This window comes from Lissotriton vulgaris, chromosome 9 (assembly GCF_964263255.1).
Source record: "Lissotriton vulgaris chromosome 9, aLisVul1.2, whole genome shotgun sequence".
NCBI lineage: Eukaryota > Metazoa > Chordata > Amphibia > Caudata > Salamandridae > Lissotriton > Lissotriton vulgaris.
The window spans coordinates 909457368-909482785 of NC_141697.1; the positions used below are offsets into that span (position 1 = coordinate 909457368).

Sequence of the window (25418 nt, forward strand, 5' to 3'; positions counted from 1 at the left end):
CTTTTACAACGCACTACCATTACAACGATACTTTTACAACGCAGGATCCATTACAACGCATGCCTTTACAACGCATGACATTACATAGCAGATGCTATTCCAAAGCATGCCATTACAACGTAAGTATAGGTAAGTATATAATTTTATTTTATTTGACATTATTTAATTAATTTAATTAATATTAAAAATAAATAAATATATTATTTAATGTATTTTTATAAAAATAAATGAAATATATTAATTTAAGTAATTTAAAAAAATTATTATGAGTATAGGGTATTTTTAGGGTTCAGGGCTAGGTTTGGGTTATGGGGTACAGGGGTATTTTTAGGGTTCAGGGCTAGGTTTGGGTTATGGGGTACAGAGGTATTTTTAGGGTTCAGGGCTAAGTTTGGGTTATGGGGTACAGGGGTATTTTTAGGGTTCAGGGCTAGGTTTGGGTTATGGGGTACAGGGGTATTTTTAGGGTACAGGGCTAGGTTTGGGTTTTGGGTTACAGGGGTATTTTTAGGGTTCAGGGCTATGTTTGGGTTATGGGGTACAGGGGTATTTTTAGGGTTCAGGGCTAGGTTTGGGTTTTGGGGTACAGGGGTATTTTTAGGGTTCAGGGCTAGGTTTGGGTTATGGGGTACAGGGGTATTTTTAGGGTTCAGGGCTAGGTTTGGGTTATGGGGTACAGGGGTATTTTTAGGGTACAGGGCTAGGTTTGGGTTTTGGGGTACAGGGGTATTTTTAGGGTTCAGGGCTAGGTTTGGTATATGGGGTACAGGGGTATTTTTAGATTTCAGGGGGTATAGGGGTATTTTGGGTTATGGGGTACAGGGGTATTTTAAGTGTTCAGATTTTTAAAAAACGACTTTAAATAAATTAAATTAATTAAAATAAATAATTACAATTTATAACAAGCATTTACAATGCAATGGTCTCGGCATCATTAAAGGTAGAGCTATTGGCATTGCTCATGACATTTCTTTTTTTTCTTTAAATCATAAATAAATGGCATTGTCATTTACATTGTCAATACACAGCACTCTGCACTCAACAGCACACACCACTCTGCACCTGCACTCCCTACTCTGCCCTCACTACTTTGCACTCTGCCCTCACTACTTTGCACTCTGCCCTCACTACTCTGCACTCTGCCCTCACTACTCTGCACTCTGCCCTCACTACTCTGCACTCTGCCCTCACTACTCTGCACTCTGCCCTCACTACTCTGCACTCTGCCCTCACTACTCTGCCCTCACTACTCTGCACTCTGCCCTCACTACTCTGCCCTCACTACTCACTACTCTGCCCGCACTACTCTGCCCTCACCACTCTGCCCTCACCACTCTGCCCTCACCACTCTGCACTCACCACTCTGCACTCACCACTCTGCACTCACCACTCTGCACTATGCACTCACTACTCTGCACTCTGCACTCACTACTCTGCACTCTGCACTCACTACTCTGCACTCACTACACACACGATAACGGCAAGTTACCAAAGCTGTGCCCAGAGGCATTAAAGTCTTTGACAGGTGCTGGGCACACTCACTTGCCTGAGCTCGTGGTTACCTTCCACTGCAGGCTGCACACTGCACCACTGTGCCAAGAATGCCCACTGCTATCTTTTACCAGCACCCGCTGCTTACTGGGGGCATTACACTGGCCCTGTACTTATAACTAGTTCGGGGCTAGTAGGCAAAACGCACTTTTCCAAAGCTGCTTCATGTTCATAGTCCAAGGCGACCAAAGCGCTGCGAGGCACAGTGGACTACCCTTACAAAACTAATACATTTTAAGAATGTAAAGCTCTTGCACCAAAAGGCGTATGCCTACCAGGTGGCATTCACTACATAAACGCTCATAAATTCACTACAAAATAAATAAAAAAGTATTTAGGTGGACTGTTTAATCCCCTCTGGACAATCCAGTGCCTTGACATGTTTGAATGGCTATACTTTCATGCAAAAACATTCTCAAGTAAATTGCTTCTACACGCTGAACTGAATGGTCTGATTTTGTTACATATAGCAATTAACAGTCTACCCAACTTTGTTTCTAAAAAACACCTCTTTATTGAAGCGGATCGTAATGCTCGGCACATGAAAGCAATTTGCCCAGGAACGCACTTTCAAATGCATTTTCTTTGAATGAATGCAGTTGTGAAGTAAGTAGACTGTTATAATCGATGTCGTGATGCTCAAGCAGTAGTTTATTTTTGATTCTGGCTGCTTCCGAGTTGTCAGTGTAGGCAGTGGCCATAACAATGGTACAATTGGGTTGCGTAGTAATTTAACCAGGTGAATAACTGTCAAAAGTTGCGGGCGCCACATAAGAAAGATTTTGAGCACCGGGACTAATTTTTCTACAAATTAAGCACTGCTTACACTGTGGCATGGAGTCATCCTGCTCAGCTCTCGGCCTCGCGCGCGCCACTCCAGGCATATGTTTTCAATTATCTCCGCCGTGATGGCGAGATAATTCAAGATATATGGCCTTCTGCTCTTAAGACCATGCCTTTCACGTCTGCCCTACACGGAAAGAAAACACAAGAAAAGCATGAACGTGCGCCATTCACTGCAGACTGGTGAACGCGCCCACAACATCTGCATTACATTATCGCGGCACCCTGACAGCTCCTAATTGAAATTAATGCACTGCTGTGCGCGTAACCACACAGAAAATGCCAACATGGCGACCGACAAATTACATTAAGCATATCGCGTCAAGGATAATAAAAACACAGCACAGCGAAGACGAATCACTATGCAGATGCCAAAAAAAACACGCGCGCACTAAGGAATGTGAAAGAAACTTTTTTTTTTTATAACATAAGAGCTCGGAGCTCCGGCTCCCCTGCTGACGCAGGGTTGACGTAGGCCGAGCCCTAAAAAAAAGATATACTTACCTATACTTACTTGGCAATGGCATGCGTTGTAATAGCATCTGCTATGTAATGACATGCGTTGTAAAGGCATGCGTTGTAAAGGATCCTGCGTTGTAAAAATCGCGTTGTAATGGTATGCGTTGTAAAAGTATGCGTGGTAACGCCATACATCCTCCCCTGGAGCACTAGGCTGCTTCAGTGACCTCGCTGTGCGGAAGCGCTGACATTAGGCCAGTGAGGCTTGCATGCAGAGCAGTAGTCGGCATTAACCCAAACTTACTCTATCATAACACACCCCAAAGACAAGTCTTAGAGACCCTTAGAGTGGACTACAATTTTTGTATACTGCCGGCCACTCAATCAAACCCGAACGGCAGAAGCTACTTCAGGCTGTGGTGTGGGTTGCTGCCTCGCTCTCCTCTCGTGGTGCTCTGCTACCCAAGATCTCCTCAGCGGCCTCATTAGCAGTACCCCAGTGAACTGCAGAATAGACTGAAAAGGTAGAGGCCTTCAGACCCAAGCTTTCAGATACCCAAGGCCATTGCTCACTGAGCAGCAACAAGTCAGACACAGAGGCACAGAGAGCTACATCGGAGAGAGCACGAACAAGCCAATTAAAAAAAAGACTTGGATTTGTCAAAACCTCCTGACACAGCCCTTCTCATATATAGTATTGTAATTGTATTTATATAGCGCTGACTATCCCAGATAAGGCGTTGCGGTGCTTTACGGTGAGGAGCACGCTACTCCAGAACTCAAAAAGGATTAGTGGTGGATTAGTATAGTGAAATTTGAGTGGTGGAAATGTGACTCCGTTAGTTGGATCGAAAAAGATAATGGGGGGAATGGAGGGTGATAGAAGAGGGAAGAGTCGAGAAAGTGTTTATTGAGAGATCATAGTAGTAAGATGAGGTTTGGGATAAGTCTAAGGAGAAATGGAGGGAAAAATCTATAGAAATAGGTTAGGGAGATCATAGTAGTAAAAGAGTTTTGGATTGAGTCAAAGGAGGGATAGGCGAGAGAAGAACTTAGAATAGTTGTTTGGGAGAATATAGTATTGAAATGAGGTTTGGGGTGATTGAGGAGGGAAGTGTCTAGAAAGGGTTATTTTGGAGCTCATAGTAGAAGAATGAGGTTTGGAAGAGTCGGAGAGTGGAGATAGAAGATATATTGAGAGAGGTATAGGGTGAAACATAGGGTAGTGCATCGTAGAGTCAGCATTTGAACAGCAGGAGTAAAGTAATACACATTATATCAAGCAATACACATATCTAGATACATACATACATACATTTAATGAAATGAAATGTGTATATGCAAAGGGATATGCTGTACATGTGTGCCCGAGCATGGTGGTCATGTTGAAAAGAGCCAACTCTTGAGCAGTCCCCTGAAAACAAGATAGTCATCCGTGGATCCCCATGTTTGGTGTTAATGAATTCCACAGAATTGCTACTCGAACAGAGAAAGATGGACTCATATATTCAGACGTGTATAATGTACTTGAAGGTACAGCAATGTGATCTATTTCTCATAACTAGCAACTGTTTTTAATTAACCAACTATAAATCATCTAAACAACTGCAAAGACACAGGTATAATGAAATTTTGTATTGCAAATTATTCAGGGGACAGTCTTTTGAGCAAGGTCTAAGAGTACTCACAAAGACTCAAAACAATATTTTGTTTAATAGTAACACACTTAACTCAATCGAAACACATTCCTACATTCTTGATTTCTTCTTTTTCACCTTAAAAATCTGCTTGAAAGAAATCTGTTGAATGTATGTTAACAGAATCTAGGGTGTATAAAGTATCGAGAAAAAGGAGCACACAAGCATACTTTTACAAATCTGCACGGCCTGTAGTTAGTAAAGCGTAATGTTTTGGTTTAAATCATTTTTATTGTATCTTGTTGCATGAAACACAAAACAAGTCAGCAAATGCAAATTTCGGACATCACCCCTATCCTCTGCCCAGCCCTCCCCCCACACCCCACTGAAGGCAAACCTGAAGCTGGGTTAAAATGACGTCTCCGTGAGAGTATGTGCGGGCCCAGTGCCGTCCGACAATACCATCCACAACCCCAACAGTAACAATTCCCTCCCCCCGCCCCCACCTCCCGTGTGGTCAATGTATCTGCTAGGCGTTGTCTGGTGTGTGGTGTGTGGTTTGAAGCGTCAGTGTTCTTGGTGAATTCATCAGCCAGTCGCAAAACCCTGAGGTATTCAGGCAGGTGAGCTCGTTAAATTCGTCGGACAAAGGAGAGACCAAGGGTTGCCACGTATCCAGGAATGTGTCCCCAGTTTGAGTAAGGGAGGCTTGTATCCGTTCCATGCCCAATGTATACCAAAGACTATGAAGCCACCCAGTGTGTGTGGGTTTTCTCTTGGTGCCCCAAAGCGATAAGACGTGGTGTGCCGCCGCCCCCCATCGCTAGCCCCATTTGTTTCCCCCTGAGTGACTTGAGTGGGAACGTTATTTTGTTGGGGAGGTCCAGTAATGCGTAGGCCAGGAATCGGGGAATCTCTGTTTCAAAGTGTTTGTTTATGTCCCGAAGCACCTGCTCCCAATACTCTTGCACCACGATACATTCCCACAGTATGTGGGTTAGGGTTCCTATCTGTCCGTAACCCCCTCCAGCATTTCGGGTCGCGGCGCGGGTTACTTTGGTAGAGCCGAGCCGGCGTCAGGTGCCAGTAGTATGCTATATTGACTGCCGATTCTTTACCAGCCACATTTCTAGCAGTGTGGTGGGCTCTGAAGTAGATATCTTGCCATTCCTTGTCTGTAAAGGAGCGTCCCAGTTCACGCTCCCAGCGCTTCTGATCCGCAGAGCGTGTGGTAGGTGGGGGCAGACTCAGCATTTTGTAAAGGTCCTTGATCACCTGCCTATCGGTCTGTTTTGTGTGGAGCCACTTCTCATATGTCCTGAGATGCTTGCTCACCTGTGGCGGCACGTCTCTGTTGGTGAGCCAGTGCCGAATCTGAAAATATTGGAAGCGTTGAATCTGTTGTAGTGTATAGATCTCCTGCAGGGTGTGCATTTGCAGAAAGCCCTTTAAGTCGAAGAGATGGCCAGCCGACCTACACTCCGACGACCGCCATTGGGGGATCGACCCGGGAACCGTCCCAGGAGCAAAGGCCGGGTTGTCAAACAGGGGTTTCATCAGCGATGGAAAAGTAGTAAGGCCTTAGGCGACCGCTACCTTGTCCCACACCTGCAACACCGTGCGGGTGATAGGCGATCTCTTGATGTAGGAAGGTCTGCCAGGGCGTCTCAGGAAGGGGACCCTCCACAGTGGCATTTGGGCCATTGCGCGATCCTGGAACAACCACCGTCTTTCTGATTCTGGGCGGTTCTATTCCAGAAGATACCGGAGCTGCGATGCATGGAAATATCTAAGTAGGTCGGGAACTCCCAGGCCGCCATCAGAAGTGGCGCGTCTGGCCAGATCTCTGCGGAGTCTTGGTCGTTTGCCGGCCCAGACAAATTGTCGTATGGCGTCTTGCAGCTTTCTGAGCATTCCTATTGGTGGCGTTACAGGTATGGTCTGGAATAAGTATAGAACTTTTGGCAACAGAGACATTTTTATCGCTGCCACCCGCCCCAACCAGGAGAGTGGTTGCTGGCACCACCTTGTCAGGTCGCCCTGTAATTGAGTGAGAAGTGTCGTGTAGTTCTGCTCGACCGCTTGCGCCGTGTTGGGTGTCAACGAGATGCCCAGATAGGGCACAGACATACGAGAGGATAGTCCCCCATACCGCCGAGGTCTTCCATTGGTAGTGCGGGCGTTGCGCCCTAGCGGCAAAATCAACCATTTCCCAACATTCATCTTAAAACCCGACACTTTTCCAAACGCTTCCATTTCTGCCAGGAACACCGGTATCGACCTTGTGGGGTCGTCCACTGCCGCGAGGATGTCATCCGCGTAGAGACTCATGGTCTGTGGTTCACCGCCAAATTTGATTCCGATAATAGCCAGGTTATCCCTTATCTTCTGCGCGAAAGGCTCGATGTACAAAGCGAACAGCAGGGGCGAGAGCAGGCACCCCTGCCTAGTGCCTCTTTGAATGTCAAACGGCCAGGAACTCACCCCGTTAACTCGGATTACCGCCTGGGGAGCAGCGTAACAACTGGCGACCCAAGTGCGGAAACGTTCTCCACTCCGAACCGCGCTAGGGTTTTATCTAAATATCCCCAGTCGACCCGATCAAATGCTTTTTCAGCGTCGACCGATAGGAGGGCTGCGTCTTAGTCATTAAAGTAGGCCTTGTCGATGACGTGGAGCAGACGCTTGGTGTTGTATGCACATTGCCTGTTTGGAATAAAGCCTGCCTGGTCAGGCTCGATGATGCCCGGCAGGCAGGGACCCAGTCTCGCCGCCAAAATGCCAGTAAATAGTTAGAGGTCTAGGTTGAGCAGTGAAATGGGTCTGTAGGCCGCACACTGGGATGTGTCCTTGCCAGGCTTGGGCAGGACTATGTCTGCCGCTAGCCTTTCCTGGGGGATAAAGCTCTGTCCCCAGAAGGAATTGAACGGTCTGGCTAATATCGGTGCCAGCAGTGGGCAGAATGTTTTATAAAAGCCAGCTGAGAAGCCGTCAGGTCCTGGTGCTTTGAGCGATTTAAGACGCGCCATCGCTGCGACCACTTCTTCCGTTCTTATGGGGGCATCCAAAGAGCACGCGTTAGCCTCGTTAAGGCCGTGATCGCTGCCACCTGGAGATATGCTTCTACAGCCCCTGGTTCAGGGGCGGGTTCTGCCACGTATAGTGAAGCGTAAAATGCCCGGAACGCCTCTGCGATCCGCTCGTCCCCCTGAAGTGCTTGCCCCCTTTGGTCTTGGATATAAGAACTTTTTGAGCGTAGGAACTTGGCCTTGAGTCTGCTCGCCAGCAAACGTCCTGTTCTGTCCCCGTCTACTTAGTAAGTGTGGCGGAGGCGTAATGCCGCATATTCTGCACGGTCCAAGTCCAGACTCGCTAGTTGGGCCCTAGCCGCTTTAAGCTTGCGCCAGATTCTGGGGGCCCCTGTTCTGCTGTGGACCCGTTCTAGTTCGAGCAACTGATCGGAGAGCGTCTGTCGCTTGTCCCTACGTTCTCGGGCTTCTGCGGCAGCTACCGCGATTAATTCCCCGCGCACCACCGCTTTAAGCGCCCCCAGACCGCCGTCAGTGTAACGTCTGCGGTATAATTTGTGCGTAGGTAGTCTGTGATGCGTGTATTGAGCTGTTGTGTGACCCCTTTTCGTTGTAAGAGAGTTTCCTTGAGGCGCCATCTACCATTCTGTGTCTTGATTCGTGGGACCTGTATATATATCGTAAGTGCGTCATGGTCTGATAGCGCTGCCGGGACAATCTCGATGTCCATGACTAGGGGTGCCATCTCAGTAGGCCCAAAGAAATGATCTATCCGGGCATATGTGCGATGTGAGTGTGAATAGAAGGTATACCCCGGAGTGTTAGGATGAGTCCCCCTCCAGAGATCCACAAACCCCCTGCTCGCCAGCCACTGTCCCCCCTCCTTGGAGATCGCCCCCGTAAAACCAAACCGGTGGCCTGACCTGTCCTTGTCGGGGTCCATCACCAAATTAGTGTCGCCTCCCAACAATGTAGATTTCATGTTGGATGCTAGAACGTCTGCTAGAGCTCCCGTGAGAAAGGGTTCTTGCATACATCGACCCTATAACCACCAACAACCCTCCTACCTGGATTTTGTATGCTAGGAACCTTCCCTTCATTTCTGCGACCTTGTCCCCCATCTGGCCCTTGAAGTGCCGTGCAAAAAGAAGGGCGACCCCAGCCTTTTTCTCTGAGGTGGAAGAGTAGTACTGGGACGGGAAAGCCCTGGATCGCATCCGGTGCCAGTCCTTGGGGAGTAAGTGTGTTACCTGTAGCAGGCATACCTCTGCCTTTGAGTTCTCTAAGTAGGACAAGACGGCCCTGCGTTTGATGGGGTTGTTAAGCCCCTTGACGTTTACGGTGAGGTCCTGTAACGTGGATTCCGCCATATGTGGAGTATGTGTAGGCCCGGCCCAGATCCGAAAGGCCCCTAGTCTTTACTGTCACACTTGTATTGCCTTTGGTGCACCACACCGGGGCTTCCCCCCGGTCCCCTGAACCTTCCCCCCATAACCCCCCCCCCCACTTCCCCCAACCCCGTCCAGAATCCCCCAACAACCACCCATACCCCAACCCCCCAACTTTGACAAATAAACAGTGTCCCAGTGCTGCCCATCCAGGGCTGTGGTAGTGTTACCTGGTGGAGCAATTTCCAGTGGCGGCCTCCGCGGCCCCCCGCCCGCGATCCCCGGCCTAGGAGGCATTTGTGCTGAGCTGTCCCCCCTTGTTATTAACTCATTCAGAGGACGAGGTTTCTCTGGCAACCTCCACGATGGCGGTGGCCCTCTCCTGTGAGATGATGTAGGCCTCAGGTTTCGAGTGTACCTCTGGGGAGCGTTTGCCAGCCTCCCCTGGATGGCCCCTGTGATGGCTTAGTTGGTGACAATTCCTTTGTCAGTTCTATGTTCTATGTCCAGCAGTGCACATGTGTCCTGAAGGGATCGCAGCTGCTGCAGGGCCCGTTCCATTTAAATATCAGGCGGAACGGGTGGCCCCAGGAATATGGGATCCCCTTCTTGCGGAGGAAGTCCGTGGCCACCTTTAATGCCTTCCGCTTTTGTAGAGTAATAGCTGAGAGGTCTTGATATAGGGCTACGGGATGGCTTTGGAATTGAAGAGGCTGTTTCCGCCGAGCATCCCTGAGAATTCTTTCTTTAAGCTGGAAGTCAGGTAGGAAGGCCAAAATGTCAGTTGGGGGGGTAGGTGAGCGTCTCGGGAGCCCCACTCTGTGTGCCCTGTCAATTCTAATTTCAAAGTCCGCTGGTTCCCCCAGGACGTCTCGGAACAGGGTTTGCAGGTAGCCTGTGATGTCCGCCCCCTCCTCCTTGAAAGGGACTCCCCGGACCCGGATATTGTTCCGGCAGGACCGGTTTTCCAAATCCTCTGCATGTGCCTGCAGGTCCAGCTGTTGGTCCTTCAAACGTATGACTTCCTGCTGTAATTGTTCGATCGCCTCACTTCTTATCGGATCAGCTTCCTTGATAGCAACCACAAGTTCTCATAGGCCATCCGCTTCCCGCCTGATCTCCCTGACCTCCCCGGCCACTTCTTGTTTCAACGTTTTAAAATCGTCACTGAGGGAGTTAAACAAGGACTCCAGGAAGGACTTGGTAATGGGCATCTTCGTCTCCGGTAGGGACTGTGTGTGATTTTGTGACCTCGGCCCCCTTATGGTGTCTTCCCTCTGCTGTGGACTGTCTTGGGCTTAGGGCTCTCCTGGGTTCTCCCTTGGGCCTGCTCAGCCTTGTCCCCCCAAAATGGCACTGCTCGGCGTGTCTGGCAATCCTAGTGCTCTTGTGCTAGAGTGGCTGTGGCCCTTAAGGCCCTTGCACTGCCGGTCTCGGGGGATCTCGGTTAATAGTTCACAGGGCCCTCAGTGAAGTCGCGTGGCTGTCTGCGACTGTCGTGGTGTCCGGGCTCTCTCTGGCCCACCCCGGGCCCGCTCCTCGCCTTCCTCGCAAAATGGCACTGTTTGCCGTGTCCGGGGCCTCCTCCCTTCCGCTGCTGCCCCCGTCGCTCCTCACCTCCACACCAGCGTCTTCTTGTTGCCTTGCCCAGGGCTGCACTCCGTGGGTGAGCCTTCGGGAGAGGGCCGCCTCCTGTGCAGGCCTCTCAACCCCGAGCTAGAGTGGTCCGATCGCCGCCTCGAGGCTGGGAGGAGGGCGCGCTTACCCCGATCCGCGGCCCTGGGACCTCCTGATCTTCTACTCGTGGGCACTAGAGTCTCCCTTTGCCCTCTGTCCCCGGCACTGTGCTTAGCGGGCCCTGGGCTCTCGTGCTGGGCCATCTCTGCCGCCCTGGGGGTCGCGCGCCTCCCGCGTCCACAGCGCGATCCGGGATGGCGGGCTGCCTCACTGGCTAATGGCGCCCGATCTCTCGCTTTTTGGTGCCGCCACGTCCACCCTGTCGCAGCTGTCATCCCGGTGTCGGTAGAGACCCGGGGGGGTGAAGGGGGGACACTGCGCTTACTACCGGCCTCGGAAGGTGACTGGGAGCTCACAGGACTTGCGACCGTCTACGCCTCAATCTTGGCCACGCCCCCAAGCGTAATGTTTTGGCAATAATTGCCTGCACCTTTAGGTTAATGTTGCAGTACATGCATGTACAGTTACATCATAACTTAAGATGTCTGAACCGGGAAACATTTTCATAACCAAATCAAAGGTGAGATAAAATAGGAAAGCTTACGCAAAATTACAAACCACTCAAATTGCAAAGTCTTGAACTTTCAAACTTATAGCTTCTGTCTCACAAAATAAGGTTCAAGAGCTTGGATGTGACATCAACTTTATGTACAAGAAGAACTAAAAGGCTGAACACAAAACAATCCAAAATAAAACTAAATTACAAAATACGTATGAATGGACACGGGGCCCTACTGATGGACTTCAGGGAAAAAGCGATTCAAACTAGTCTGAGATTATTCCAACTGAAAGTATTATATCAAGTCTACTGCAACAGATGTCAACTCCAAAGATTGTGTTTGGTTGCCCATAGTAAATGCTTGAAATGTAGAGTAGAAGAAGTCACCTTATTATCAAATTACTACATACAATATGGCCATACTGAGGGGTTTTGATGGAAGATGGAGGAAGAGCTCTTAGAAGTTCTGGGGTCACTATCATTTTGGCACTGCAATTTTTGTTTCTCTGTGTACTTAATGATGTTGAATTACTTAGAAGTAATCAAACACTGCTTGTTGCGACTAACTATTGCCTCTAAACTGGTAGTGGTGTAAGGTAGGGGAAAAGTAATTTACAAGTGGAAGAAAGTCTACAATAATTACTTCAAATATAGGGCCCTAGACTGAATTACTACGGCCAGATATGATTGAAGACAATGACCCCATTCAAAAAACACAATATTGTAAAACGGGCTCTGGGTTTGTTGGAGGTGCCTCCTTTCCACCCAAGAATGCTCCTGGAAAGTACATATCCCAAAACAGTGTACGTTAAAGGGATAATGGGATTTGCCGTATCATTCAATTGTACTTTCATTTGCTAAGTAGCTGTGGTAATGCAGGGAAGTAGTTGCTGCCATTACATGCTAATGGTAATCCATGAGTCTGCAAGCAGAGAGCCCGCAAGGAGTCAAAAAGCTGCCAAGTATCTCAGGGCCCACTCCTACAGAAACGCACAGGCGAAAGCCGAGTGGATGGCTTGGGCTGAGGGTCCACATCGAAGTGCGCGTGCTCACACTGCTCACTTCTCACTAGTGGAGAAGTTACGGCATGACGCCATGCCAGGTGAGCGTTTGAAACTCGGGAGCAGCAACATTGTCCTGGTGTCACCAGGGCTTTAAGTGGAAGCTTTTTCAATATTACCTACAAGCAGGGGCGGATTGGCAAGGCGGGAATTCGGGCATGGGCCGAAGGGCCGGTGCCTCAGTGCCTTCTGTGGGCCGTTTTTTTCTCCCTTGTCCCAGTCCACAGAGAGTGGACTTGGAAAGGGGAGAAAACAAGCATTTACAATGCAACGGTCTCGCCTTTGCAAAAGTTAGAGCTATTGGCATTGTAAATGACAATTTTTTTTATTTATGTGTTGGTTTTGAAAACAGATAAATAAATGGCAGTCATTTACAATGCCAATATCTTAATCTCTCGCAAATGCCACACACAAACACACAGACCCACACATACAGAGCCACACACACACAGCCACACACACACACACACACAGACACACACAACCACACACACACAGAGCTACACACACACACAGAGCTACACACACACACACACACACAGAGCTGCGGCAGGGATGAGTAAATCATGCGGCAAGCAAAGCCAAATTATGTGGCGTCATGCAGCACACTTTATGCTAGTATGATGCCATTTTGTCATTTTTACACTTGCTAAAACTACCTGGGCATTGGTTGCACCTCATTTTTTTCAAGTTTAACCATCAAATGTAGCAATAAGCAACAAAAGGTGAGCAGTCAAGCTCTGGCAGGGGCCTTCCATGGAGCAGCAACACATGCTGCTCCACTTTTAGTAACTTTTGAAACCTTTAGCTAGAAACCTTTTTTTTATCTGCAGATGGTGCAGCAGATAATGGATTATGCGCCAAATGTACAATTATGTGAAAAACGCTGCAGCTGCACAATTGTATAATTCCAGTGGCAGTGGTAATGGTATGCCTCACAATTCTGCATTAATTGAATGTCGTTTTGCACATCCATCTGCCCAGGCAGCGCCTGGTTTGTCTTTCCAACATTCATTCAGACCCCTTACATCAGGGTAAGACATGATACCTTAGCTGTCCCTTCGTCACTGACAATGGACTTCTTTCACAGGCCGAAACAGGGCCCGACCAATGACGTTCAAAGCAGCACCACACAGCGGGGGATCATGACTACAGTGGGGCGTTGGTGGGTGGGGAGGGGGGGGGGGAGTAATTATCCGTACTGGCTACTAGGGCAGCCTAACATACTAGCCTGCATCCCACTTGTAAAACAATAGTATGGCGGAATGGCCAGTCCGCCCTTAGCCATGAACTAAATAAAGCATTTAACGCTTTGTCACTGGCCTTCAAAGTCACCAAATCCGCACTGCAGCTCCATGCATTGTGCTGTAGAGCCAGCATTAGGATGTCAGCTGTTCCAGGCTCCCATTAGCCACATACTCTTACAATGAGCTATGAGTGTAGCAAGTGGGAGGGGCTAGGGGCGGGGCTAAGGACAAGACATATAAGTCACTTCTGCTATGCGGCCTAATACTTATATAAGTGCGCAATCAAAGAAACAAGCAGCAATGCTCACACAAGCATGTATTTATTTCTTTATAAAGTTTTATATAGTGGCATTCCCAGAATGTTGTTTAAAATACCTCCCTAGTGTCTGGATTCTCTCCCTCTTTCACTCGCTTTTATCACACACACAGACACACAAACATGCACATGTTAAACCAGAAAAACCTTGGACTAATTCTGGCTTCCCGGCTTTCCCAAATTGTGTGATCCTAGAAAAATATTTTAGTTTATAAAGCCTCTTTTTTTCTTCGTTGTCAGATACGAGAAAAACTTTCAATACACGAATTGAGGGTGTGCACTGTACAAATATAATCTGGTGTATTGATGTCAAACGTCTCTGCATGTTAACTATCTTTTTCAATTTTAAAGAGACCATCATATTTTCACACGATTTAGATTGCACGGGCTGTTAAGAGCCTCACCAGACCCTTTGCTCGTTTCTGGCTCGGCTTCCCCTGGCAATCTGCTGGCTCGCCCACCTCTAGTGAAGCTGTGTGCAGTTATACAGTTGGTGCGCAGAACCTGTCAGTCGGCTGCGAGCAGTGCATATTTAGGTGTATACAGTTTGGGTGCAGGTTGTCTGCAGAGCTTGTGTGCATGTTCCAGCAGAGTTAGATTGGGGGCGGAGTGCAGTTTTGTGAACAAGCTGCGTGCTCGGTATGTGCACGGGTTATTTGGAACATGCATCAGTGATTGTGTGCAGAACACGTAAACAACTTGGTTGCAAACTGAGTCGATGTCTGGTTTCTATGCGCAAATTTCTACAGCCATTTCACTGTGGGCGTCTCTACGTTTCCCTCCTCACTCTCTAGGAATGTCTCGTCACTTCAGGCACGCAGCAAGCGCTGTAAGTAACCCGAACCACCGCGCAGAAAGTAAAATCAGCTTTGCTTCTTTCAACTCCCGGAAATCCGTCCTTTTCGTCGCTCCTTTAAGACAAACTGCGCAAACAAAGCAAAGTAGCGAGCACTTCGAGTTGTAAATACCTCCCAGTGCCGTATCCGTTGTGTCCTGGCGCCGCCGCTGTCGCTTCCGCCACTCGCCACCTCCCTGGTCTGTCGCTTATCGGATGCTTGTGCTCTAGTCCAGCTGCCAGCAGGAGCCGCCTCCCGGCACAGCCAATCTCAGGGCTCGGGATGCCCCGAACTCCCGGCCACAACCGGCTCTGCAACCCCAGGCAGAGGTGAACGCACAGGCAGTGCTCCAGGACCCTGCTGCGCAAAAGTCTGATTGAAGGCTGCCCCCGACATGGACAAAAGGCCTTTGTCGGACTTGGGGAACAAATGGCCCCGGACATCAAAATAAAAGAGGCCTCCAGTAGCAAATGGAATAACTAAACAATTCATAAAAAGCAAAGGAAACAAGTTCCCGCCGGGCCGCCGCGCTGCCTGCGACGACCCGGAAGCGGTTGGGCAGCTGGCCAATCGCAAGTCCCGCCCCCATCGCCGCGCGAGAGGGAAGCCACTGTCCGAGGAGCCCCGAGGGCTCCTGATCGAGTCCCGGTCCCGGTCCCGAGATGGGGGACCGGGTGAAGAGCGACCGGGCGCATGGGGAAGGCGGGGCTCTCATGTGGTGAGAGAGCCCCGCAAAGCGCTACCGCCGCCCGAGAGGCACAACCGCCGCCGAGCACCGCCAGAACAGGTGAGTGTGTTGAGGGAGAGGAGGGGTGAGTGGGGGTGGGGTGTACGCGCGTGTGTCTGTTGTAGTGTGTCTATGCGTGCGTGCGTCTGTCTGCGCGTGTGTCTGTTTAAGGGGGGTGCGTGTGTGTGTGTGTGTGTGTGTGTGTGTGTGTGTATGCAGTGTGTGTATGTGCGCATGCGTGCGTGAGCCTTTCTTTAAGGGGGGGTGCGTGTGTGTGTGTGTATGCAGTGTGTGTATGTGCGCATGCGTGCGTGAGCCTTTCTTTAAGGGGGGATGCGTGTGTGTGTGTGTGTATGCAGTGTGTGTATGTGCGCATGCGTGTGGGAGCCTACGGCGACGTGCGCGCTCACGAGCTACAATCTCCGGCAGGAGAAGCTCGTGACAGTCTGCTGTCTACATTCCCCCTAAAGTGATTGCATAAGTTGTCTCGCCCTAGACGCAAAAGCTTCGCTTTTGCTTCGTCTAGGCGAGACCTAAAAAACCGACCCACAGAATGCACGGAGACAGACAGAGAAAATGAAAGCAGCCTCACTGTGCGGCCGGACAGCTATTGTCAGCTGTGGCCTCTCCTTCACCCCTGCCCTGCCAAGCAATAAAACTGAGGCTGGGCTGGGGAGGGGTGATTGTTTGCAAGAATCGGCCTCCCTGGGGGCCAAGTGTTTCTCAGGCCTTTGAGCCATTTTCACTTCGGGCCCCCCTGGGGCCCATGCAGCCCAGAAACGGTGTTAGTCTTAACACCTCGCCCACAGCCCTTCACGTTCAGGGCATAGTGGGCGAGGAAGAATGGGTCTTGCTGTGAGGGCCAGGTGATGTTTGGAATTTTTTTATTTTATTTATTTATTTATGAGATTTTATATAGCACGGACTTTACCCGAAGGTGTCAGAGCGCTTCACACTAGGAACAGCAATAATACATGAGGAGAAAAATTACAAGTGGACAAATTACAATAGCAAACGTTAAGTTACATGAATCAAAAGTGACAATAGTGAGCAACCAAAATACATGAGGTAGCAATCGGTACATTACAGGAGGAAAAAGTGATGTGTGCAGGTTACAAAAGCGTACAAAGTACAAGCAGAGGTATAATACTGCAATAAATGGCAGACACTCCAGCACAAGAACAAACGTTACGTAGGCAATGGTGGCACTTGTGCAAGTATGTATCTAAAGCAAACAAAAGTGAGAGGTAGCATACAGTGTGATACCAGAGAAAAGTGACGTGTGCAAGTTACAAAAGGGTACCATACACAGGTACAAGGGTAATACTACAGTAAATGGTAAACACTCAAACTGCCAGAACACACTGGGAAGGCACTTCCCATGCACCAGCTTCACCTCAGCTTCCCCCCTGGCTACCTGGCTACCTTGGATGACCCAGAAAGCTGTGTTTTGTGCTCCCCTGCCAGGACATTTTCCAGAGGCCTGGAGGGCTGATTAATTTAATAATTGCAGGGGCCTTACCTCCGTTTATGTGCTCCTGAGCTGAAGGTCTGGGGAGGGCTAAGTAGGTTAGTAATAGCAGGGGCTTTGCTGCTTTTCAGGTGCTCCTGTGCTGGAGGGCTGGAATAATTTTGTGACAGAAAGGGGCCTTGCTATTTTTTTTAGTTGCTCAGCATGTAGGCCATTGTCACCTTGGCCCAGTGTCCTGTGCAAGAGCAGTATACTCCCACTTTCATTCCTTGTCTGTGCAAATGGTGTTTCATGAAAGGGCACGCCCCTTGAATGTGGGCCACGCCCCTTAAATATGGGCCACGCCTCTTGAATGTGGGCCACTTTTTTCGTCAGTGCCCGGGCCGAATTGTGATCCCAATCCGACCCTGCCTACAAGCCATAGTTGCTGCTTATTTATTGTATGCAACTAACAACCATTGACAAAGCCAATAGTCCTGACTTGTATCAAATATCTGGATGCAATGACAAACCGCAAAATACAAGTCGGGCGGCACACTATGCTAAGCACAGTTTTTTAGCTTAAGTGGTTTAATCCACGCCCTTAATTACATTGGCTACGCCCCTTTGAGAGACACCCTCCCCCTAGTTTTTTCATCCCACTTAAAGACCTGTCCACAGTGTACTCCCAAAAGTCTCTTGGCCCTACTCCATGAGCGACAGAATTTGGGAGCTCGTCATGCAAGCACAGCCTCGAGTTAGCAAAGTATTTGCGGAAGTGGCAAACAAATCCAGAAAAGGTGTCTTAAAGACAAGGGCATACAATAGTGCTTGGGCCCTGATGCAAGGAAGGAAGCGCGTCTCTCTGGCCCCTTGCTCGCAGTAGAAGCACGCCCGGGGCCCTGGAACAAGCAAGGAAAATTTCCCCGCTCTTGAGTAGTAAAATACAGCAATTATTAGGGTTCAAGGGACCCCGGTGCAAGTGCACCTACTGCACCAATTAACCTGCTTGCTCGATTTCGTAAAAGCCCCATAATTGAGATCCAAAGTGCCACCCGATACCCTCGGTGCCATTACAACTCCTGCACTGTCGGAAACTAGCCTCTAGGCAGGTGGTTTAAGGGGCAATACATGCTTTTCGAAAAGGTTATGGCTCTTAGGAAGGTAGGACTGTACAAAATGCCGCAGAGAAAGCTGCGCGGCAATCAGGCTGCACAGGGCCTCGATTACAGGCTGCTGCTGGTCGGAGGACAATGACAACGTGCGTATTAATTAACCAGTGTCGATGGCTTCCCCCTCCCCCTACTTACCGTCTTTGGTTGCGTCTTCTGTCCCTTTTGCAACTGGAGGAGGCCTGCCCCGTCCAAGCACTTCAAAATGTGATGCGGGGAGGTAAAAGTCCCATTTGGAAGTTCGGCAGGAAGAAAGATACAGGTTCCCTTTGAGAAGCAGGGTTGATACGGGGCCAGCATACACCCGGCAACGTTACAGCTTAATCATTTATTGATCAGGGCGGAAACGATTGCGTTACATCCATGTTGCAGCTGTCTCCCAATGAGGGAGTGTCCTGGGACGCTGTCAGTCTACAGAACGGCTCTCCTGGAAATAGGCCACAACGATGGGTGCTTAGATGGAGTGAGTGTTAAACCCTGTGCATCTAAACTACGATCAAAGCTAGAAAATACGTAGAAAATGGGCGTTAAATAATTATTGAAGTATATATCAACATACTACCAGGGGTCGAAGTTTATAACTAAAATGGGAACTGTCATCTTGAGCGCAGTGCGTGCAGGGTCGATGAATGTGTGTGTGTGTGTGTGGGGGGGGGGGGGGGGGGTTCGTTGGGGTTTAAAGCAGTCGTTAAAAAGAAAAACATTCTGTTTTTTCTTGTCTTTTACTTTCTAGTAACTGCATATAAAATAATGCAAAAAACAAACACTGGTCGAGGGTCCAAGGGCTAGATTAACGACCTATGCAGACACACGCCCAAATATTACTTAATGATAACAACAAAGGATGTCTGTTGGTCGAACAGAAAAAGAAGGGTTCAACTGTGATAACTTGAGCGTAGCCTAACCAAAAGCAAGTGACTAAGCAAAAAGTACGAAAAGTGTAACCAACAACACACAATTCCTAAGTTTGGAAAAGGTGCCCATCAGTTCCCACACGGTACCGCCCTATTCATCATTTGGGCTCTCCTTTGTCCAGGAGAAAGTATGGTCTATCACTAGTTGTTTTCGTGACAGACAGCCAACCCAATGTGAGTAATAAAGTATGTGAAGGGTAGGACCGAAAGTTTTAAATATATCAGGGTAACTGAATTGCAGTGCAAAAAAGTGTGTAGTGAAAAAATAATAAAGTATATAAAATTGGGTAGAGATTAAGTAGAAAGGTACAATTTTAATAGGTTCTCTCAACTCTCCCAACATTAAAACCAAGAGAATGAACTAGCAGATTTAACAAAATATCTGCAAGCTAGTAGGGTCAACATGTTTCAGCATACGTGGCTATAGGTACGCCACTGCTTTCTTCAGGACCTAGATATAAATAGCTACTTCTGTTCGACCAAAAGACATCCTTTGTTTTTATCATTATATAAAATAATGCACACACAAAAAGTGAAAAAGTAAATGCAAGTTTAACTGATTGGTTGGAAATACAGTATTTTATTTAGGAAACTTCACTCGGTTAATGGAACCACTTAAGCGGTCTGACTTAAAGCACAGAGCCACAGAATGTAGCTCTGGTTGGTGCAGTGGGGAGGGGAGGTGGAGGGAGGGAGCGGGTTAAGTAACTTACATATTTTTAGTTATACAAGGCTCCAGCCTGTGAAAAAAAAGCACTGTGAATATGTAGGCCATCGGTTTACATTTGCATTACACACAGAATAAAATAAGCTGCGACAAAATGAGCTCATAGATTTAGGTTTAAGGAAAAGAGTGCTTTCAAAAACACAGATTTTACTAATACGTAGCCAAACTGACAACGTAGACAACATTTTTTATACGTTTCCACTAAAAGCACGCGTTCCAGAACTAAGATGATAATACCCTTCCATTACCCCTCAAATGGATACTTCTTTTTTCCTCGTAAAGCTTCACGTGTCTCTATCAATTAAAGCCAACACGGGCTTCCAATCAAGCAGCCTTTACATTTGCAGACTAACCAATTGGATAACCTTATATTTTTTTCAGGTAACAGGCAATTTGGAGAGAAAACCGGCTTCTTTCCCTGTAGACTTCCTTTGTTTCCCTTTCAGCTTAGGCATTGCAACTTTCAGAATTAACGGTTCCGGACGACTGACTTTAAAAAAAGTAGGAGAACTTGTTTTTTTTCCACTTAAAAAGTATGGGTCGTCGTGCCACAAAGATCCCGCCCACGTCGACCTCTGCCTACAACTTACTGGATGCATTCCAGTGCATCACGACCGTGTATGTGTCACCGACATTAAAATCTCCGTTAGAGGGTCACCCCTCAAATTGCATGTACTACAAAGGCCCAAACCTTGCATTGCATGTCTATCCACCAGGTGATACAGAAAGCATGACTCTGCATTACAGTTTTTCTAACCATCAAGCTTCACATATTTTCTAGAGTTCAAGATGTTACACATTAGGGTCACAAAAACACAAATCTCATTAGCTCAAGCATTAGGTGGAGAGATATCCCCCAATTTACATCGAACTTACAGAACCCACGCTTAACATTGCAGGGACCATGAGTGTCCCTCCTTTAATATACATCTTACAAGCTCAGCCATTAAAACAGCTGAGATTTCACCCAGGTTTAAACATCTTTACACATCTCAAAACAGCAGTGGTATCCAACAGATTACATAATCATACAGGCCTAGCTCTTGGAAACCGATCAGGCTACACAGCTCTTGCGAACCGAAGCATTAGAAAGCAGTGAGACCACTGCATACGAAGACACGTTCCCATGTTAGATCTTTTTTATAAGGGGATTTTACACCCAAAATTAGTTGTCTAGCTGTAACAGTTTATCCAAAATGGACTACCAGCTAATATTTATTTTGGTAATTAGAGTGATCTGTATTCCACTGAACTTTAGGTGAGCATATTCCAGCTGGATATGCAATGTAAAGGGTTCCATAGAGTGGGGCCTAAAAGACCATCTACCAAGTTTAACCAGAACGAAGAAAGGTAAAAGTATCAATCACAGAGGTATAATTGAAAAGCATGCTTAGAAATACATTTTCTCTGATAAAAAATGGTCATACCGTTCGACAAGCTCAATGTTTAAGGCATTGTCTATTTTTAAAAATGGATTTCTGCGTTTAAATTAGTTCACAATGGCATGGATTATTAAGCACCTAAATATAGTTGGCTACTCAGCCAGATACTGATTGTGTTTAATTACAACCAGAATTCATAGCACGGCCCCTGTTTGAGGAGGTAAGCACACTTTCCCTCTTGTTGATGCTACAGGCAGAACCCTCAATTGCTATCAGGCTGATCTCTAAAATTAAAATTTGTCTGTGTTTGTTCCTGCTTGGACCGACGCGGAGTACACATCAGCCAGACATCATTATTTATCCTTGGAATTTGTACTATACTTGATGTCCTCTTGTTGGTGTTCTAGATGCTTTTCTACGGTGAAGCAGGCCCATGCCCCTTTAAGGCTGCCTGGCGCGAGGCCACTCAGCTGACTAGCACAGCTGGCACTCCAAAGGCAAGCCTTTCTGCACCCATCCAAGCTCCATGCCAGCCATGCTGCCCAAATAAACACTGAAGGAAAGCCTAAGGTATTTAAAGGAGAACTTTTAAGGGTGGGTTATGGGTCCCTCAACCTGCTCTAATTTAAAAGGATTACAGTTAAAATAAGAAGTAGCGTGGATATGTTAGCTGACATCGGTTAAGCCTGCTTGCCTATGTGTTAGATCTTTTTGAAGCCCCCCCCCTCAGCCATCACAATGTTAAAAAAATAAAGATAATTTAAACGTTGATCAATACACACTATTTAAAAAATCATGCTGAGAAAATCCATGAAATACTATTTTCCAAAGGGTTAGATCTGTTTTTTGTGACAGAAATCTGGCCATCAATTGACTAAGACAGTGATTTGGGGAGAGCCTGTTGGAGGGCTTCAAAATATTTTTACATCGTCCCAGTTATAGAGGGGGCGGGTTAGTGATTATATTTAAAACAAAGGGGACTACGAACATTTTAAAATTAATTGCACTTCTCCAAGTTGAACTACTAGGACTCTCACCACACATAACAGTATCCAAGCATTTGTGTTATAGCTTCCCAGGAATGGCCACCAATTTTGTGAAATTTCTAATATATATCATCACATTGCTAATATTATCCCACAGAACATTTCTTATATTGGGTGATTTTAATGTGTGTAAAATATAGGTTCCAGTCCACATGTGTAGTTAGTCTTCTTCCTTTATTATTTTCTCAACAGCAACCTTGTGGATCCTAGCCAACACATATTGCCCTGATGAAGTCTATGTGCATATTTTGCTGCTAGACGAAACACGTGTTGGCTAGGATCCACAAGGTTGCTGTTGTGAAAATAATAAAAGAAGAAGACTAACTACACATGTGGACCGGAACCTATCTTATGGATTTGTAAATTACTTTGGAACATAGGACTCTCTCTTGCCCGGGATACAACGTATATAAATTTGTTGTTGAGGATGATGTCCACATCAAATGGTGGCGGAGTGATAGACGTCACCGTTATCCCTGGGAGCAGCCTTATATGTTGTGTAATTACCAATATCAACTGAGCGCAAGCTTATAACCAACTATCATACCTCTGTTCTGTTTTTATTTTAATGTGTGGGCTGATATTTCTAAGTCTCATGCAATGAACCTTGTTAATTCAATGACGGGATTGGGTTTAGAGCAATTGGCTTTTTGGCCCCTACCCATAAGAAGGGTCATTTGGTAGATTTTTCCTCCATCTAGCTTGTCTCTAAGGTGAAAATAGAGCCTCAGGTGTGGACAGAACATTGCCTGACTTTCTTCTAACATATGACTCAGGATAGGATTAAAATCGAGCAACGTTACAATGAATAAACCTGCTCTAGGTCGACCAAGGGCAAAATGGTCCTACAATGAGATGACAGACACTCTCAACACTACTTAAAAAACACAGCAGTCGACTTAGTTGACATGGAATATATTACCTACAAGGAGTGGCTATACAAGCACTGGATACTTATAAAAATACAACAGTGCACTCGCTTCTCTGTGGCTTGATGTAATGATGCTCTTAGAGATGTTAAGTTATACTACAAGAGAGCAGAGAAACAATGGCTATACCTCAGAGATAAAACTAAAGCTTAACGATACTTTAATAGCCTATAGTAAGCGAACTACCATCACTAAGGCAGATTATTTCACACAAAAAGCCTAGTCGCCCCAAATGCTGACAAAAAGATTTCCTCCATTGTATCGAACATGGATAATCCATCTTGCACTATACAGACATCTGAACATTCACAATATCTCTGGTAATCTTTTCAACTTTTCTTGAGGAAAAAGTTAACACTTTTGTAAGCCTGGGGTGAGCAGAGAATCTGCTAATTAAAGGCGAAAAACTAGACCACAGCCAGAATGTAGTCAGTATGGCTGGTGATTCTGAAACTGAGGTCAGATGTACAAAGCATTTTTCGGGTCGCAAAAAGCCAGATTAACAGAATAAGGCCGTTTGAGACTGAAACAATGCTTTTTCAAATGTAAAAATTGTGATTCGGTAACTTGCTACCAAATCGCATTTAGCACTTGGGATTCGGTATTTGAAAGGGGCATGTTTAGTGAGTCCCTTCCAAATGCAGAATCGGTATGGTATGTATTACTTTTTTGTGACCGTATTCTGGTCGCAAAACAGAAATACTTTACCTCAAGTTTAAAACTGGTGGTGACCCATTCTTAAAGTGGAAGGGGTCGCCAAAGGATTTGTGAGAATGTAAATGATAATAAATAAATATTAATATTTAATATATGCCTTGACAGGTGCACTGCATAACACTCATCATTCTATACTCCAAATTACAATCCAGCTTTATAAAACTCGATTTTCACCATTGGCTCTTTATGGCCACAAGGAAATGCTGCAAGTACTTACGTGTGTTTAACATTTTCCAGGAAAAGTATGAGCCAGAGAAAGTCATTTATAGAGAGTTAAAGATGGCAGCTGGGCTTTCTTGTGTTTGATAAGAAATTGGGACATGGTCAAGTGTGCATGCTTTGACAGTCGCACTACACAAGACTTCTCATTCTATACTGCAAATTGCGATCCAACTTTATAAAACTTTTTTCCCCCTCATTGGTACTTCACGGGCACAAGGAAATGCTCAAAGTACTTTTGTGTGTTTAATATTATTAGGGCGAGTACGGGCTGGAGAAGGTCATTTTTGATAATCTTTGGACACATACAACATTAAAAGATGGCGGCCAGGTAAAAGCAACACACAGGGTTGGCCAAATGTAGCCACCAGGTGGTGCCAATTTGGAGGGCTATTGAACTCCAGAGTCCGACAGCAACCCCTTGTGCTTTGGTAACACAACACAGGATTTCGTTTGAATCGTGAGCCATCAAACTAACTGGTAAGCATAACAGAGGGGGGACTGTGGTTGTGTTTTTAGGCGAGTTTTCTTACAGCTATGGATTCTATAATTTTGCCTTTGTTAGCTTCACATTTTATATCTGAAAGGGTTTTTAAATCGGTAGCCACAGAATATTAAATGTAACATCGAGAATTAACACACCTCACTTTTTTATGAGATGTATCCCTTTTGACTGGGTTTTAATATATAGCGATTTTGGTAATTTAAAGTGTTGTTAGTTTTATAAATTACTGTTATTCACAATATGATAATGGTGCAACTCGAAGAATTTACACGCTCTGTAAAGTGTATGTGGCCAATTCCCGGTACATTTAAAGGTGATCTTAATTTAATGTAGTCTCTCCCTGTAACCTTTGTTAAATTCCAGGATTTTACAACGCAATATAAGGCCATACATAGTCTCATGACTGACAAAGGACGAGGATACAATCTAAATAATCTGGAAGCCATGCTTTTGTTGATACCAAACAGTGGCCCCAGACCTGCACATTGGGCTTCTACTAAAACGAGCAAAACCAACAATATATGATAGGTTTGATCATTTTGAGAAATACCTTATGATTGTAATCCTCTTCGTTATGCTGGAGGTTTAGGTCAAAACAGTACCAAAATAATGTGGCTTGCAATTTTAAGGTTGTGGTTTCTTACCAAAGATTGATTAGAGATGTGTCCGAGTTGCACCTGCCTTTCACTATTTTGCACAATAGAAACGGTATGTAAGGGTTCTAACACTGAGGTAGAATGTATGTTTGCAACTTTGAATAATACATTCTCTTACCCGAGGTTTGACCAGAGGCATGTCGGGATGTCTGTCACTAATGAGCAGTAATGTACTCATTTTGGACCAATAACGTTTGAACTAATAATGAATTAATCTGATACTGGCAATTCGGCAATCCACTTGTCGCTTGTATGGAGTGCTGCTCTGGAGGGTGTGAAGTGGCTCAATATCTGTCAATACATGATAGTTGGTGCCTGTATAAGGCACTCCCCTCCCGCCCGGACAACTGAATTGCACAAACTAGTAGAGT

The 25418-nt window shown here is 46.5% G+C and overlaps 1 protein-coding gene across 3 annotated transcripts in view; it reads right to left on the minus strand.

Moving 5' to 3' along the window:
* LOC147692494 (ras-related protein ORAB-1-like) overlaps positions 1 to 25418 on the minus strand; it is a 188821-nt gene that overhangs the window by 143878 nt on the left and 19525 nt on the right. The window contains exon 1 of one of the 3 annotated variants that reach the window (XM_086938703.1): positions 18091 to 18244. The exons of the other annotated variants lie outside the window; for them this stretch is intronic. The gene's annotated coding sequence lies outside the window, so the exon portion shown is untranslated. Of the gene's footprint in view, positions 1 to 18090; positions 18245 to 25418 lie in introns of those variants that run through there. 3 annotated transcript variants of the gene reach the window in all.